The 16721-nt window shown below is 43.5% G+C and overlaps 1 long non-coding RNA gene across 2 annotated transcripts; it reads right to left on the bottom strand.

The window, feature by feature from the left end:
- Window positions 1-711: 711 nt before the first annotated feature.
- On the bottom strand, window positions 712-11325 carry LOC127923615 (uncharacterized). Of its 2 annotated transcripts, none has more exons than XR_008114827.1 (3): window positions 11017-11325; window positions 1660-1703; window positions 712-730 (listed from the first exon to the last, which is right to left on the bottom strand). It is a non-coding gene; the product is annotated as an uncharacterized LOC127923615 (long non-coding RNA). The 2 variants fall into 2 exon arrangements; XR_008114826.1 differs by lacking the exon at window positions 712-730 and adding an exon at window positions 1504-1522.
- Between the last annotated feature and the right edge of the window lie 5396 nt (window positions 11326-16721).

Raw genomic sequence — 16721 nt, forward strand, 5'->3', positions numbered from 1 at the left:
CACTAGTCTACCAGTCTTATCTCCTCCTAGTGTAACTCACCTGACACTAGTCTACCAGTCTTATCTCCTCCTAGTGTAACTCACCTGACACTAGTCTACCAGTCTTATCTCCTCCTAGTGTAACTCACCTGACACTAGTCACCAGTCTTATCTCCTCCTAGTGTCTTATCTCTTATCTCCTCCTAGTGTAACTCACCTGACACTAGTCTACCAGTCTTATCTCCTCCTAGTGTAACTCACCTGACACTAGTCTACCAGTCTTATCTCTCCTAGTGTAACTCACCTGACACTAGTCTACCAGTCTTATCTCCTCCTAGTGTAACTCACCTGACACTAGTCTACCAGTCTTATCTATCTCCTCCTAGTGTAACTCACCTGACACTAGTCTACCAGTCTTATCTTCCTCCTAGTGTAACTCACCTGACACTAGTCTACCAGTCATCTCCTCCTAGTGTAACTCACCTGACACTAGTCTACCAGTCTTATCTCCTCTAGTGTAACTCACCTGACACTAGTCTACCAGTCTTATCTTATCTCCTCCTAGTGTAACTCACCTGACACTAGTCTACCAGTCTTATCTCCTCCTAGTGTAACTCACCTCACACTTGTCTACCAGTCTTATCTCCTCCTAGTGTAACTCACCTGACACTAGTCTACTAGTCTTACCTCCTCCTAGTGTAACTCACCTGACACTAGTCTACCAGTCTTACCTCCTCCTAGTGTAACTCACCTCACACTTGTCTACCAGTCTTATCTCCTCCTAGTGTAACTCACCTGACACTAGTCTACCAGTCTTATCTCCTCCTAGTGTAACTCACCTCACACTTGTCTACCAGTCTTATCTCCTCCTAGTGTAACTCACCTGACACTAGTCTACTAGTCTTATCTCCTCCTAGTGTAACTCACCTGACACTAGTCTACCAGTCTTATCTCCTCCTAGTGTAACTCACCTCACACTTGTCTACCAGTCTTATCTCCTCCTAGTGTAACTCACCTGACACTAGTCTACCAGTCTTATCTCCTCCTAGTGTAACTCACCTGACACTTGTCTACCAGTCTTATCTCCTCCTAGTGTAACTCACCTGACACTAGTCTACCAGTCTTATCTCCTCCTAGTGTAACTCACCTGACACTAGTCTACTAGTCTTATCTCCTCCTAGTGTAACTCACCTGACACTAGTCTACCAGTCTTATCTCCTCCTAGTGTAACTCACCTGACACTAGTCTACCAGTCTTATCTCCTCCTAGTGTAACTCACCTGACACTAGTCTACCAGTCTTATCTCCTCCTAGTGTAACTCACCTGACACTAGTCTACCAGTCTTATCTCCTCCTAGTGTAACTCACCTGACACTAGTCTACCAGTCTTATCTCCTCCTAGTGTAACTCACCTGACACTAGTCTACCAGTCTTATCTCCTCCTAGTGTAACTCACCTGACACTAGTCTACCAGTCTTATCTCCTCCTAGTGTAACTCACCTGACACTAGTCTACCAGTCTTACCTCCTCCTAGTGTAACTCACCTCACACTTGTCTACCAGTCTTATCTTATCTCCTCCTAGTGTAACTCACCTGACACTAGTCTACCAGTCTTATCTCCTCCTAGTGTAACTCACCTGACACTAGTCTACCAGTCTTATCTCCTCCTAGTGTAACTCACCTCACACTAGTCTACCAGTCTTATCTCCTCCTAGTGTAACTCACCTGACACTAGTCTACCAGTCTTATCTCCTCCTAGTGTAACTCACCTGACACTAGTCTACCAGTCTTATCTCCTCCTAGTGTAACTCACCTGACACTAGTCTACCAGTCTTATCTCCTCCTAGTGTAACTCACCTGACACTAGTCTACCAGTCTTATCTCCTCCTAGTGTAACTCACCTGACACTAGTCTACAGTCTTATCTCCTCCTAGTGTAACTCACCTGACACCAGTCTACCAGTCTTATCTTATCTCCTCCTAGTGTAACTCACCTGACACTAGTCTACCAGTCTTATCTCCTCCTAGTGTAACTCACCTGACACTAGTCTACCAGTCTTATCTTATCTCCTCCTAGTGTAACTCACCTGACACTAGTCTACCAGTCTTATCTCCTCCTAGTGTAACTCACCTGACACTAGTCTACCAGTCTATCTCCTCCTAGTGTAACTCACCTGACACTAGTCTACTAGTCTTATCTCCTCCTAGTGTAACTCACCTGACACTAGTCTACCAGTCTTATCTCCTCCTAGTGTAACTCACCTGACACTAGTCTACCAGTCTTATCTCCTCCTAGTGTAACTCACCTGACACTAGTCTACCCAGTCTTATCTCCTCCTAGTGTAACTCACCTGACACTAGTCTACCAGTCTTATCTCCTCCTAGTGTAACTCACCTGACACTAGTCTACCAGTCTTATCTCCTCCTAGTGTAACTCACCTGACACTAGTCTACCAGTCTTATCTCCTCCTAGTGTAACTCACCTGACACAGTCTACCAGTCTTATCTCCTCCTAGTGTAACTCACCTGACACTTGTCTACCAGTCTTATCTCCTCCTAGTGTAACTCACCTGACACTAGTCTACCAGTCTTATCTCCTCCTAGTGTAACTCACCTGACACTAGTCTACCAGTCTTATCTCCTCCTAGTGTAACTCACCTGACACTAGTCTACCAGTCTTATCTCCTCCTAGTGTAACTCACCTGACACTAGTCTACCAGTCTTATCTCCTCCTAGTGTAAACTCTGACACTAGTCTCTCCTCTCCTAGTGTAACTCACCTGACACTAGTCTACCAGTCTTATCTCCTCCTAGTGTAACTCACCTGACACTAGTCTACCAGTCTTATCTCCTCTAGTGTAACTCACCTGACACTAGTCTACCAGTCTTATCTCCTCCTAGTGTAACTCACCTGACACTAGTCTACCAGTCTTTCCTAGTGTAACTCACCTCAGTCTTATCTCCTAGTGTAACTCACCTGACACTAGTCTACCAGTCTTATCTCCTCCTAGTGTAACTCACCTGACACTAGTCTACCACCAGTCTTATCTCCTCCTAGTGTAACTCACCTGACACTAGTCTACCAGTCTTATCTCCTCCTAGTGTAACTCACCTGACACTAGTCTACCAGTCTTATCTCCTCCTAGTGTAACTCACCTGACACTAGTCTACCAGTCTTATCTCCTCCTAGTGTAACTCACCTGACACTAGTCTACCAGTCTTATCTCCTCCCAGTCTACCAGTCTTATCTCCTCCTAGTGTAACTCACCTGACACTAGTCTACCAGTCTTATCTCCTCCTAGTGTAACTCACCTGACACTAGTCTACCAGTCTTATCTCCTCCTAGTGTAACTCACCTGACACTAGTCTACCAGTCTTATCTCCTCCTAGTGTAACTCACCTGACACTAGTCTACCAGTCTTATCTCCTCCTAGTGTAACTCACCTGACACTAGTCTACCAGTCTTATCTCCTCCTAGTGTAACTCACCTGACACTAGTCTACCAGTCTTATCTCCTCCTAGTGTAACTCACCTGACACTAGTCTACCAGTCTTATCTCCTCCTAGTGTAACTCACCTGACACTAGTCTACCAGTCTTATCTCCTCCTAGTGTAACTCACCTGACACTAGTCTACCAGTCTTATCTCCTCCTAGTGTAACTCACCTGACACTAGTCTACCAGTCTTACCTCCTCCTAGTGTAACTCACCTGACACTAGTCTACCAGTCTTATCTTATCTCCTCCTAGTGTAACTCACCTGACACTAGTCTACCAGTCTTATCTCCTCCTAGTGTAACTCACCTGACACTAGTCTACCAGTCTTATCTTATCTCCTCCTAGTGTAACTCACCTGACACTAGTCTACCAGTCTTATCTCCTCCTAGTGTAACACACCTGACACTAGTCTACCAGTCTTATCTCCTCCTAGTGTAACTCACCTGACACTAGTCTACCAGTCTTATCTCCTCCTAGTGTAACTCACCTGACACTAGTCTACCAGTCTTATCTCCTCCTAGTGTAACTCACCCGACACTAGTCTACCAGTCTTATCTCCTCCTAGTGTAACTCACCTGACACTAGTCTACTAGTCTTATCTTATCTCCTCCTAGTGTAACTCACCTGACACTAGTCTACCAGTCTTATCTAGTGTAACTCTGACACTAGTCTACCAGTCTTATCTCCTCCTAGTGTAACTCACCTGACACTAGTCTACCAGTCTTATCTCCTCCTAGTGTAACTCACCTGACACTAGTCTACCAGTCTTATCTCCTCCTAGTGTAACTCACCTGACACTAGTCTACCAGTCTTATCTCCTCCTAGTGTAACTCACCTGACACTAGTCTACCAGTCTTATCTCCTCCTAGTGTAACTCACCTGACACTAGTCTACCAGTCTTATCTCCTCCTAGTGTAACTCACCTGACACTAGTCTACCAGTCTTATCTCCTCCTAGTGTAACTCACCTGACACTAGTCTACCAGTCTTATCTCCTCCTAGTGTAACTCACCTGACACTAGTCTACCAGTCTTATCTCCTCCTAGTGTAACTCACCTGACACTAGTCTACCAGTCTAGTCTAGTCAGTCTTATCTCCTCCTAGTGTAACTCACCTGACACTAGTCTACCAGTCTTATCTCCTCCTAGTGTAACTCACCTGACACTAGTCTACCAGTCTTATCTCCTCCTAGTGTAACTCACCTGACACTAGTCTACCAGTCTTATCTCCTCCTAGTGTAACTCACCTGACACTAGTCTACCAGTCTTATCTCCTCCTAGTGTAACTCACCTGACACTAGTCTACCAGTCTTATCTCCTCCTAGTGTAACTCACCTGACACTAGTCTACCAGTCTTATCTCCTCCTAGTGTAACTCACCTGACACTAGTCTACCACTAGTGTAACTCACCTACACTAGTCTACCAGTCTTATCTTATCTCCTCCTAGTGTAACTCACCTGACACTAGTCTACCAGTCTTATCTCCTCCTAGTGTAACTCACCTGACACTAGTCTACCAGTCTTATCTCCTCCTAGTGTAACTCACCTGACACTAGTCTACCAGTCTTATCTCCTCCTAGTGTAACTCACCTGACACTAGTCTACCAGTCTTATCTCCTCCTAGTGTAACTCACCTGACACTAGTCTACCAGTCTTATCTCCTCCTAGTGTAACTCACCTGACACTAGTCTACCAGTCTTATCTCCTCCTAGTGTAACTCACCTAGTCTACCACTTACTAGTGTAACTCACCTCTAGTCCAGTCTTATCTCCTCCTAGTGTAACTCACCTGACACTAGTCTACCAGTCTTATCTCCTCCTAGTGTAACTCACCTGACTGTCTACCAGTCTTATCTTATCTCCTCCTAGTGTAACTCACCTGACACTAGTCTACCAGTCTTATCTCCTCCTAGTGTAACTCACCTGACACTAGTCTACCAGTCTTATCTCCTCCTAGTGTAACTCACCTGACACTAGTCTACCAGTCTTATCTCCTCCTAGTGTAACTCACCTGACACTAGTCTACCAGTCTTATCTTATCTCCTCCTAGTGTAACTCACCTGACACTAGTCTACCAGTCTTATCTCCTCCTAGTGTAACTCACCTGACACTAGTCTACTAGTCTTATCTCCTCCTAGTGTAACTCACCTGACACTAGTCTGCCAGTCTTATCTCCTCCTAGTGTAACTCACCTGACACTAGTCTACCAGTCTTATCTCCTCCTAGTGTAACTCACCTGACACTAGTCTACCAGTCTTATCTCCTCCTAGTGTAACTCACCTGACACTAGTCTACCAGTCTTATCTCCTCCTAGTGTAACTCACCTGACACTAGTCTACCAGTCTTATCTCCTCCTAGTGTAACTCACCTGACACTAGTCTACCAGTCTTATCTCCTCCTAGTGTAACTCACCTGACACTAGTCTACCAGTCTTATCTCCTCCTAGTGTAACTCACCTGACACTAGTCTACCAGTCTTATCTCCTCCTAGTGTAACTCACCTGACACTAGTCTACCAGTCTTATCTCCTCCTAGTGTAACTCACCTGACACTAGTCTACCAGTCTTACCTCCTCCTAGTGTAACTCACCTGACACTAGTCTAGTCCAGTCTTATCTCCTCCTAGTGTAACTCACCTGACACTAGTCTACCAGTCTTATCTCCTCCTAGTGTAACTCACCTGACACTAGTCTACCAGTCTTATCTCCTCCTAGTGTAACTCACCTGACACTAGTCTACCAGTCTTATCTCCTCCTAGTGTAACTCACCTGACACTAGTCTACCAGTCTTATCTCCTCCTAGTGTAACTCACCTGACTGAGTCTTACTCCTAGTGTAACTCACCTGACACTAGTCTACCAGTCTTCTCCTCCTAGTGTAACTCACCTGACACTAGTCTACCAGTCTTATCTCCTCCTAGTGTAACTCACCTGACACTAGTCTACCAGTCTTATCTCCTCCTAGTGTAACTCACCTCACACTTGTCTACCAGTCTTATCTCCTCCTAGTGTAACTCACCTGACACTAGTCTACCAGTCTTATCTCCTCCTAGTGTAACTCACCTGACACTAGTCTACCAGTCTTATCTCCTCCTAGTGTAACTCACCTGACACTAGTCTACCAGTCTTATCTTATCTCCTCCTAGTGTAACTCACCTGACACTAGTCTACCAGTCTTATCTCCTTATCTCACCTGACACTAGTCTACCAGTCTTATCTCACCTCCTAGTGTAACTCACCTGACACTAGTCTACCAGTCTTATCTCCTCCTAGTGTAACTCACCTGACACTTAGTCTACCAGTCTTATCTCCTCCTAGTGTAACTCACCTGACACTAGTCTACCAGTCTTATCTCTAACTCACCTGACACTAGTCTAACTCTTATCTCCTCCTAGTGTAACTCACCTGACACTAGTCTACCAGTCTTATCTCCTCCTAGTGTAACTCACCTGACACTAGTCTACCAGTCTTATCTTATCTCCTCCTAGTGTAACTCACCTGACACTAGTCTACCAGTCTTATCTCCTCCTAGTGTAACTCACCTGACACTAGTCTACCAGTCTTATCTCCTCCTAGTGTAACTCACCTGACACTAGTCTACCAGTCTTATCTTATCTCCTCCTAGTGTAACTCACCTGACACTAGTCTACCAGTCTTATCTCCTCCTAGTGTAACTCACCTGACACTAGTCTACCAGTCTTATCTCCTCCTAGTGTAACTCACCTGACACTAGTCTACCAGTCTTATCTCCTCCTAGTGTAACTCACCTGACACTAGTCTACCAGTCTTATCTCCTCCTAGTGTAACTCACCTGACACTAGTCTACCAGTCTTATCTCCTCCTAGTGTAACTCACCTGACACTAGTCTACCAGTCTTATCTCCTCCTAGTGTAACTCACCTGACACTAGTCTACCAGTCTTATCTCCTCCTAGTGTAACTCACCTGACACTAGTCTACCAGTCTACTTATCTCCTCTAGTGTCTCTGACTCAGTCTACCAGTCTTGTCTTATCTCACCTGACACTAGTCTACCAGTCTTATCTCCTCCTAGTGTAACTCACCTGACACTAGTCTACCAGTCTTATCTTATCTCCTCCTAGTGTAACTCACCTGACACTAGTCTACTAGTCTTATCTCCTCCTAGTGTAACTCACCTGACACTAGTCTACCAGTCTTATCTTATCTCCTCCTAGTGTAACTCACCTGACACTAGTCTACCAGTCTTATCTCCTCCTAGTGTAACTCACCTGACACTAGTCTACCAGTCTTCTTATCTCCTCCTAGTGTAACTCACCTGACACTAGTCTACCAGTCTTATCTCCTCCTAGTGTAACTCACCTGACACTGACCAGTCTTATCTCCTCCTAGTGTAACTCACCTGACACTAGTCTACCAGTCTTATCTCCTCCTAGTGTAACTCACCTGACACTAGTCTACCAGTCTTATCTCCTCCTAGTGTAACTCACCTGACACTAGTCTACCAGTCTTATCTCCTCCTAGTGTAACTCACCTGACACTAGTCTACCAGTCTTATCTCCTCCTAGTGTAACTCACCTGACACTAGTCTACCAGTCTTATCTCCTCCTAGTGTAACTCACCTGACACTAGTCTACCAGTCTTATCTCCTCCTAGTGTAACTCACCTGACACTAGTCTACCAGTCTTATCTCCTCCTAGTGTAACTCACCTGACACTAGTCTACCAGTCTTATCTCCTCCTAGTGTAACTCACCTGACACTAGTCTACCAGTCTTATCTCCTCCTAGTGTAACTCACCTGACACTAGTCTACCAGTCTTATCTCCTCCTAGTGTAACTCACCTGACACTAGTCTACCAGTCTTATCTCCTCCTAGTGTAACTCACCTGACACTAGTCTACCAGTCTTATCTCCTCCTAGTGTAACTCACCTGACACTAGTCTACCAGTCTTATCTCCTCCTAGTGTAACTCACCTGACACTAGTCTACCAGTCTTATCTCCTCCTAGTGTAACTCACCTGACACTAGTCTACCAGTCTTATCTCCTCCTAGTGTAACTCACCTGACACTAGTCTACCAGTCTTATCTCCTCCTAGTGTAACTCACCTGACACTAGTCTACCAGTCTTATCTCCTCCTAGTGTAACTCACCTGACACTAGTCTACCAGTCTTATCTCCTCCTAGTGTAACTCACCTGACACTAGTCTACCAGTCTTATCTCCTCCTAGTGTAACTCACCTGACACTAGTCTACCAGTCTTATCTTATCTCCTCCTAGTGTAACTCACCTGACACTAGTCTACCAGTCTTATCTCCTCCTAGTGTAACTCACCTGACACTAGTCTACCAGTCTTATCTTATCTCCTCCTAGTGTAACTCACCTGACACTAGTCTACCAGTCTTATCTCCTCCTAGTGTAACTCACCTGACACTAGTCTACCAGTCTTATCTCCTCCTAGTGTAACTCACCTGACACTAGTCTACCAGTCTTATCTCCTCCTAGTGTAACTCACCTGACACTAGTCTACCAGTCTTATCTTATCTCCTCCTAGTGTAACTCACCTGACACTAGTCTACCAGTCTTATCTCCTCCTAGTGTAACTCACCTGACACTAGTCTACCAGTCTTATCTCCTCCTAGTGTAACTCACCTGACACTAGTCTACCAGTCTTATCTCCTCCTAGTGTAACTCACCTGACACTAGTCTACCAGTCTTATCTCCTCCTAGTGTAACTCACCTGACACTAGTCTACCAGTCTTATCTCCTCCTAGTGTAACTCACCTGACACTAGTCTACCAGTCTTATCTCCTCCTAGTGTAACTCACCTGACACTAGTCTACCAGTCTTATCTCCTCCTAGTGTAACTCACCTGACACTAGTCTACCAGTCTTATCTCCTCCTAGTGTAACTCACCTGACACTAGTCTACCAGTCTTATCTCCTCCTAGTGTAACTCACCTGACACTAGTCTACCAGTCTTATCTCCTCCTAGTGTAACTCACCTGACACTTGTCTACCAGTCTTATCTCCTCCTAGTGTAACTCACCTGACACTAGTCTACCAGTCTTATCTCCTCCTAGTGTAACTCACCTGACACTAGTCTACCAGTCTTATCTCCTCCTAGTGTAACTCACCTGACACTAGTCTACCAGTCTTATCTCCTCCTAGTGTAACTCACCTGACACTAGTCTACCAGTCTTATCTCCTCCTAGTGTAACTCACCTGACACTAGTCTACCAGTCTTATCTCCTCCTAGTGTAACTCACCTGACACTAGTCTACCAGTCTTATCTTATCTCCTCCTAGTGTAACTCACCTGACACTAGTCTACCAGTCTTATCTCCTCCTAGTGTAACTCACCTGACACTAGTCTACCAGTCTTATCTCCTCCTAGTGTAACTCACCTGACACTAGTCTACCAGTCTTATCTCCTCCTAGTGTAACTCACCTGACACTAGTCTACCAGTCTTATCTCCTCCTAGTGTAACTCACCTGACACTAGTCTACCAGTCTTATCTCCTCCTAGTGTAACTCACCTGACACTAGTCTACCAGTCTTATCTCCTCCTAGTGTAACTCACCTGACACTAGTCTACCAGTCTTATCTCCTCCTAGTGTAACTCACCTGACACTAGTCTACCAGTCTTATCTCCTCCTAGTGTAACTCACCTGACACTAGTCTACCAGTCTTATCTCCTCCTAGTGTAACACACCTGACACTAGTCTACCAGTCTTATCTCCTCCTAGTGTAACTCACCTGACACTAGTCTACCAGTCTTATCTCCTCCTAGTGTAACTCACCTGACACTAGTCTACCAGTCTTATCTCCTCCTAGTGTAACTCACCTGACACTAGTCTACCAGTCTTATCTCCTCCTAGTGTAACTCACCTGACACTAGTCTACCAGTCTTATCTCCTCCTAGTGTAACTCACCTGACACTAGTCTACTAGTCTTATCTTATCTCCTCCTAGTGTAACTCACCTGACACCAGTCTACCAGTCTTATCTTATCTCCTCCTAGTGTAACTCACCCGACACTAGTCTACCAGTCTTACCTTATCTCCTCCTAGTGTAACACACCTGACACTAGTCTACCAGTCTTATCTTATCTCCTCCTAGTGTAACTCACCTGACACTAGTCTACTAGTCTTATCTCCTCCTAGTGTAACTCACCTGACACTAGTCTACCAGTCTTATCTTATCTCCTCCTAGTGTAACTCACCTGACACTAGTCTACTAGTCTTATCTCCTCCTAGTGTAACTCACCTGACACTAGTCTACCAGTCTTACCTTATCTCCTCCTAGTGTAACTCACCTGACACTAGTCTACCAGTCTTATCTCCTCCTAGTGTAACTCACCTGACACTAGTCGACCAGTCTTATCTCCTCCTAGTGTAACTCACCTGACACTAGTCTACCAGTCTTATCTCCTCCTAGTGTAACTCACCTGACACTAGTCTACCAGTCTTATCTCCTCCTAGTGTAACTCACCTGACACTAGTCTACCAGTCTTATCTCCTCCTAGTGTAACTCACCTGACACTTGTCTACCAGTCTTATCTCCTCCTAGTGTAACTCACCTGACACTAGTCTACCAGTCTTATCTCCTCCTAGTGTAACTCACCTGACACTAGTCTACCAGTCTTACCTCCTCCTAGTGTAACTCACCTCACACTTGTCTACCAGTCTTATCTTATCTCCTCCTAGTGTAACTCACCTGACACTAGTCTACCAGTCTTATCTCCTCCTAGTGTAACTCACCTGACACTAGTCTACCAGTCTTATCTTATCTCCTCCTAGTGTAACTCACCTGACACTAGTCTACCAGTCTTATCTCCTCCTAGTGTAACTCACCTGACACTAGTCTACCAGTCTTATCTCCTCCTAGTGTAACTCACCTGACACTAGTCTACCAGTCTTATCTCCTCCTAGTGTAACTCACCTGACACTAGTCTACCAGTCTTACCTCCTCCTAGTGTAACTCACTGACACTAGTCTACCAGTCTTATCTCCTCCTAGTGTAACTCACCTGACACTAGTCTACCAGTCTTATCTCCTCCTAGTGTAACTCACCTGACACTAGTCTACCAGTCTTATCTCCTCCTAGTGTAACTCACCTGACACTAGTCTACCAGTCTTATCTCCTCCTAGTGTAACTCACCTGACACTAGTCTACCAGTCTTATCTCCTCCTAGTGTAACTCACCTGACACTAGTCTACCAGTCTTATCTCCTCCTAGTGTAACTCACCTGACACTAGTCTACCAGTCTTATCTCCTCCTAGTGTAACTCACCTGACACTAGTCTACCAGTCTTATCTCCTCCTAGTGTAACACACCTGACACTAGTCTACCAGTCTTATCTCCTCCTAGTGTAACTCACCTGACACTAGTCTACCAGTCTTATCTCCTCCTAGTGTAACTCACCTGACACTAGTCTACCAGTCTTATCTCCTCCTAGTGTAACTCACCTGACACTAGTCTACCAGTCTTATCTCCTCCTAGTGTAACTCACCTGACACTAGTCTACTAGTCTTATCTTATCTCCTCCTAGTGTAACTCACCTGACACTAGTCTACCAGTCTTATCTTATCTCCTCCTAGTGTAACTCACCTGACACTAGTCTACCAGTCTTATCTTATCTCCTCCTAGTGTAACTCACCTGACACTAGTCTACCAGTCTTATCTTATCTCCTCCTAGTGTAACTCACCTGACACTAGTCTAAGTCTATCTCCTCCTAGTGTAACTCACCTGACACTAGTCTACCAGTCTTACCTTATCTCCTCCTAGTTTAACTCACCTGACACTAGTCTACCAGTCTTATCTCCTCTCCTAGTGTAACTCACCTGACACTAGTCACTCCTAGTGTAACTCACCTGACACTAGTCTACCAGTCTTATCTCCTCCTAGTGTAACTCACCTGACACTAGTCTACCAGTCTTATCTCCTCCTAGTGTAACTCACCTGACACTAGTCTACCAGTCTTATCTCCTCCTAGTGTAACTCACCTGACACTAGTCTACCAGTCTTATCTCCTCCTAGTGTAACTCACCTGACACTAGTCTACCAGTCTTATCTCCTCCTAGTGTAACTCACCTGACACTAGTCTACCAGTCTTATCTCCTCCTAGTGTAACTCACCTGACACTAGTCTACCAGTCTTATCTCCTCCTAGTGTAACTCACCTGACACTAGTCTACCAGTCTTATCTCCTCCTAGTGTAACTCACCTGACACTAGTCTACCAGTCTTATCTTATCTCCTCCTAGTGTAACTCACCTGACACTAGTCTACCAGTCTTATCTCCTCCTAGTGTAACTCACCTGACACTAGTCTACCAGTCTTATCTCCTCCTAGTGTAACTCACCTGACACTAGTCTAATAGTCTTATCTCCTCCTAGTGTAACTCACCTGACACTAGTCTACCAGTCTTATCTTATCTCCTCCTAGTGTAACTCACCTGACACTAGTCTACTAGTCTTATCTCCTCCTAGTGTAACTCACCTGACACTAGTCTACCAGTCTTATCTCCTCCTAGTGTAACTCACCTGACACTAGTCTACTAGTCTTATCTCCTCCTAGTGTAACTCACCTGACACTAATCTACCAGTCTTATCTTATCTCCTCCTAGTGTAACTCACCTGACACTAGTCTACTAGTCTTATCTTATCTCCTCCTAGTGTAACTCACCTGACACTAGTCTACTAGTCTTATCTCTTCCTAGTGTAACTCACCTGACACTAGTCTACCAGTCTTATCTCCTCCTAGTGTAACTCACCTGACACTAGTCTACCAGTCTTATCTCCTCCTAGTGTAACTCACCTGACACTAGTCTACTAGTCTTATCTCCTCCTAGTGTAACTCACCTGACACTAGTCTACCAGTCTTATCTCCTCCTAGTGTAACTCACCTGACACTAGTCTACCAGTCTTATCTCCTCCTAGTGTAACTCACCTGACACTAGTCTACCAGTCTTATCTCCTCCTAGTGTAACTCACCTGACACTAGTCTACCAGTCTTATCATATCTCCTCCTAGTGTAACTCACCTGACACTAGTCTACCAGTCTTATCTTATCTCCTCCTAGTGTAACTCACCTGACACTAGTCTACCAGTCTTATCTCCTCCTAGTGTAACTCACCTGACACTAGTCTACCAGTCTTATCTCCTCCTAGTGTAACTCACCTGACACTAGTCTACTAGTCTTATCTCCTCCTAGTGTAACTCACCTGACACTAGTCTACCAGTCTTATCTCCTCCTAGTGTAACTCACCTGACACTAGTCTACCAGTCTTATCTTATCTCCTCCTAGTGTAACTCACCTGACACTAGTCTACCAGTCTTATCTCCTCCTAGTGTAACTCACCTGACACTAGTCTACCAGTCTTATCTCCTCCTAGTGTAACTCACCTCACACTTGTCTACCGCTGGCTGCTGCACACAGTCTGACCTGTTGCCCGAGGAGCCAGCTTTAAGCCCCGCCTCGTTGTCCCCTGTTCCCTCCTCCGAGTGAGTCTTGCTCTGGTTGCCGCGGTGATTGGTGTGATGTGGAGCAGGGCCAGCAGGGCTCCGGGGGGGTCGGCTGAGTTCACGGCGGAGAAGTTGGTTCTCCTCTTCGACCTCACGGACCCTCAGCTCCAACGCCTCCCTAGACACACCCCCTCCCAAGGCCCCGCCCCTGGCCGTCAACGTGGACAACTGAGGCAACAGGGGCGACAGGGGGAGGGGCTTCACTGTAGAGGAGACAGAGAAACAGGAAGTTGATCAGAAGCAATAGTGCCACATTCATTAAGTCAACTGAGGGCCACGTTAAATCAACTCACTGGCCAGTTGCGGCTCGTAAACCACGAGTTTAAGACCACTGCAATAAGCCATTCGCCTGGTCCCAGATAAGTATGTGTGCAAGCCAACTGATCTTCAGCTGGCTAAAGCTCAGGCAGAATTGGTACAAGCCCCGCAGCAGGATCTCATCACTTCAGGGTATAGACTCAGCAGGGTTCTCAATTTCAACTTTAACTCTTAACTCGGCTTGCCTCAACTTCTCTCCGTGAATCAATATGAATCACTGACATTGCTGGGTGTGATGTGGGGAAAGATGACCAGAGCACTACGACTGCAGAAGATGCACCGGAGACAAGGAGTCACTGATTAGTGATTAGTATATATATATATATATATATATATAGTAGTGATTATATATATATATATATATATATATATATATATATATATTTCAACCTAGCATCAGTGATTAGTATATATATATAATAATAATATAATAATATATAATAATAATATCAGTGATTAGTATATATATATATCAGCCTAGCATCAGTGATTATATATATATATATATATCAACCTAGCATCAGTGATTAGTATATATCAGCCTAGCATCAGTGATATATATATATATATATATATATATATATACGTATACGTATACGCATCAGTGATTATATATATATATATATATCAACCTAGCATCAGTGATTAGCGTATATATATATATATCAGCCTAGCATCAGTGAATAGTATATATATATATATATCAGCCTAGCATCAGTGATTAGTATATATATATCTATCAGCCTAGCATCAGTGATTAGTATATATATATATATATATATATATCTATCAGCCTAGCATCAGTGATTAGCATATATATATATATATATATCAGCCTAGCATCAGTGATTAGTATATATATATCTATCAGCCTAGCATCAGTGATTATATATATATATATCAGCCTAGCATCAGTGATTAGTATATATATATATATATCAGCCTAGCATCAGTGATTAGTATTATATATATATATCAGCCTAGCATCAGTGAGCATATATATATATATCTATCAGCCTAGCATCAGTGATTAGTATATATATATATCATCAGCCTAGCATCAGTGATTAGTATATATATATATCTATCAGCCTAGCATCAGTGATTAGCATATATATATATATATCAGCCTAGCATCAGTGATTAGTATATATATATATATATATATATCAGCCTAGCATCAGTGAATATATATATATATATATCTATCAGCCTAGCATCAGTGATTAGTATATATATATCTATCAGCCTAGCATCAGTGATTAGCATATCTATATATATCAGCCTAGCATCAGTGATTAGCATATCTATATATATATTAGTATATATATATCAACCTAGCATCAGTGATTAGTATATATATATATATATCAGCCTAGCATCAGTGATTAGTATATATATATCTATCAGCCTAGCATCAGTGATTAGCATATATATATATATATCAGCCTAGCATCAGTGATTAGTAGTGATGTTATATTCACTATCTATCAGCCTAGCATCAGTGATTAGCATATCTATCAGCCTAGCATCAGTGATTAGTATATATATATATCAGCCGAGCATCAGTGATGTTTTATATCACTGTACTAAGAGGAGATGTTAAAGTGTTCACAGCATCAGTGATGTTTTATATCACTGTACTAAGAGGAGATGTTAAAGTGTTCACAGCATCAGTGATGTTTTATATCACTGTACTAAGAGGAGATGTTAAAGTGTTCACAGCATCAGTGATGTTTTATATCACTGTACTAAGAGGAGATGTTAAAGTGTTCACAGCATCAGTGATGTTTTATATCACTGTACTAAGAGGAGATGTTAAAGTGTTCACAGCATCAGTGATGTTTTATATCACTGTACTAAGAGGAGATGTTAAAGTGTTCACAGCATCAGTGATGTTTTATATCACTGTACTAAGAGGAGATGTTAAAGTGTTCACAGCATCAGTGATGTTTTATATCACTGTACTAAGAGGAGATGTTAAAGTGTTCACAGCATCAGTGATGTTTTATATCCACTGTACTAAGAGGAGATGTTAAAGTGTTCACAGCATCAGTGATGTTTTATATCACTGTACTAAGAGGAGATGTTAAAGTGTTCACAGCATCAGTGATGTTTTATATCACTGTACTAAGAGGAGATGTTAAAGTGTTCACAGCATCAGTGATGTTTTATATCACTGTACTAAGAGGAGATGTTAAAGTGTTCACAGCATCAGCGATGTTTTATATCACTGTACTAAGAGGAGATGTTAAAGTGTTCACAGCAACAGCGATGTTTTATATCACTGTACTAAGAGGAGATGTTAAAGTGTTCACAGCATCAGTGATGTTTTATATCACTGTACTAAGAGGAGATGTTAAAGTATTCACAGCAACAGTGATGTTTTATATCCCTGTACTAAGAGGAGATGTTAAAGTGTTCACAGCATCAGTGATGTT

The sequence above is a fragment of the Oncorhynchus keta genome, unplaced genomic scaffold (assembly GCF_023373465.1).
Source record: "Oncorhynchus keta strain PuntledgeMale-10-30-2019 unplaced genomic scaffold, Oket_V2 Un_contig_30221_pilon_pilon, whole genome shotgun sequence".
Taxonomy (NCBI): domain Eukaryota; kingdom Metazoa; phylum Chordata; class Actinopteri; order Salmoniformes; family Salmonidae; genus Oncorhynchus; species Oncorhynchus keta.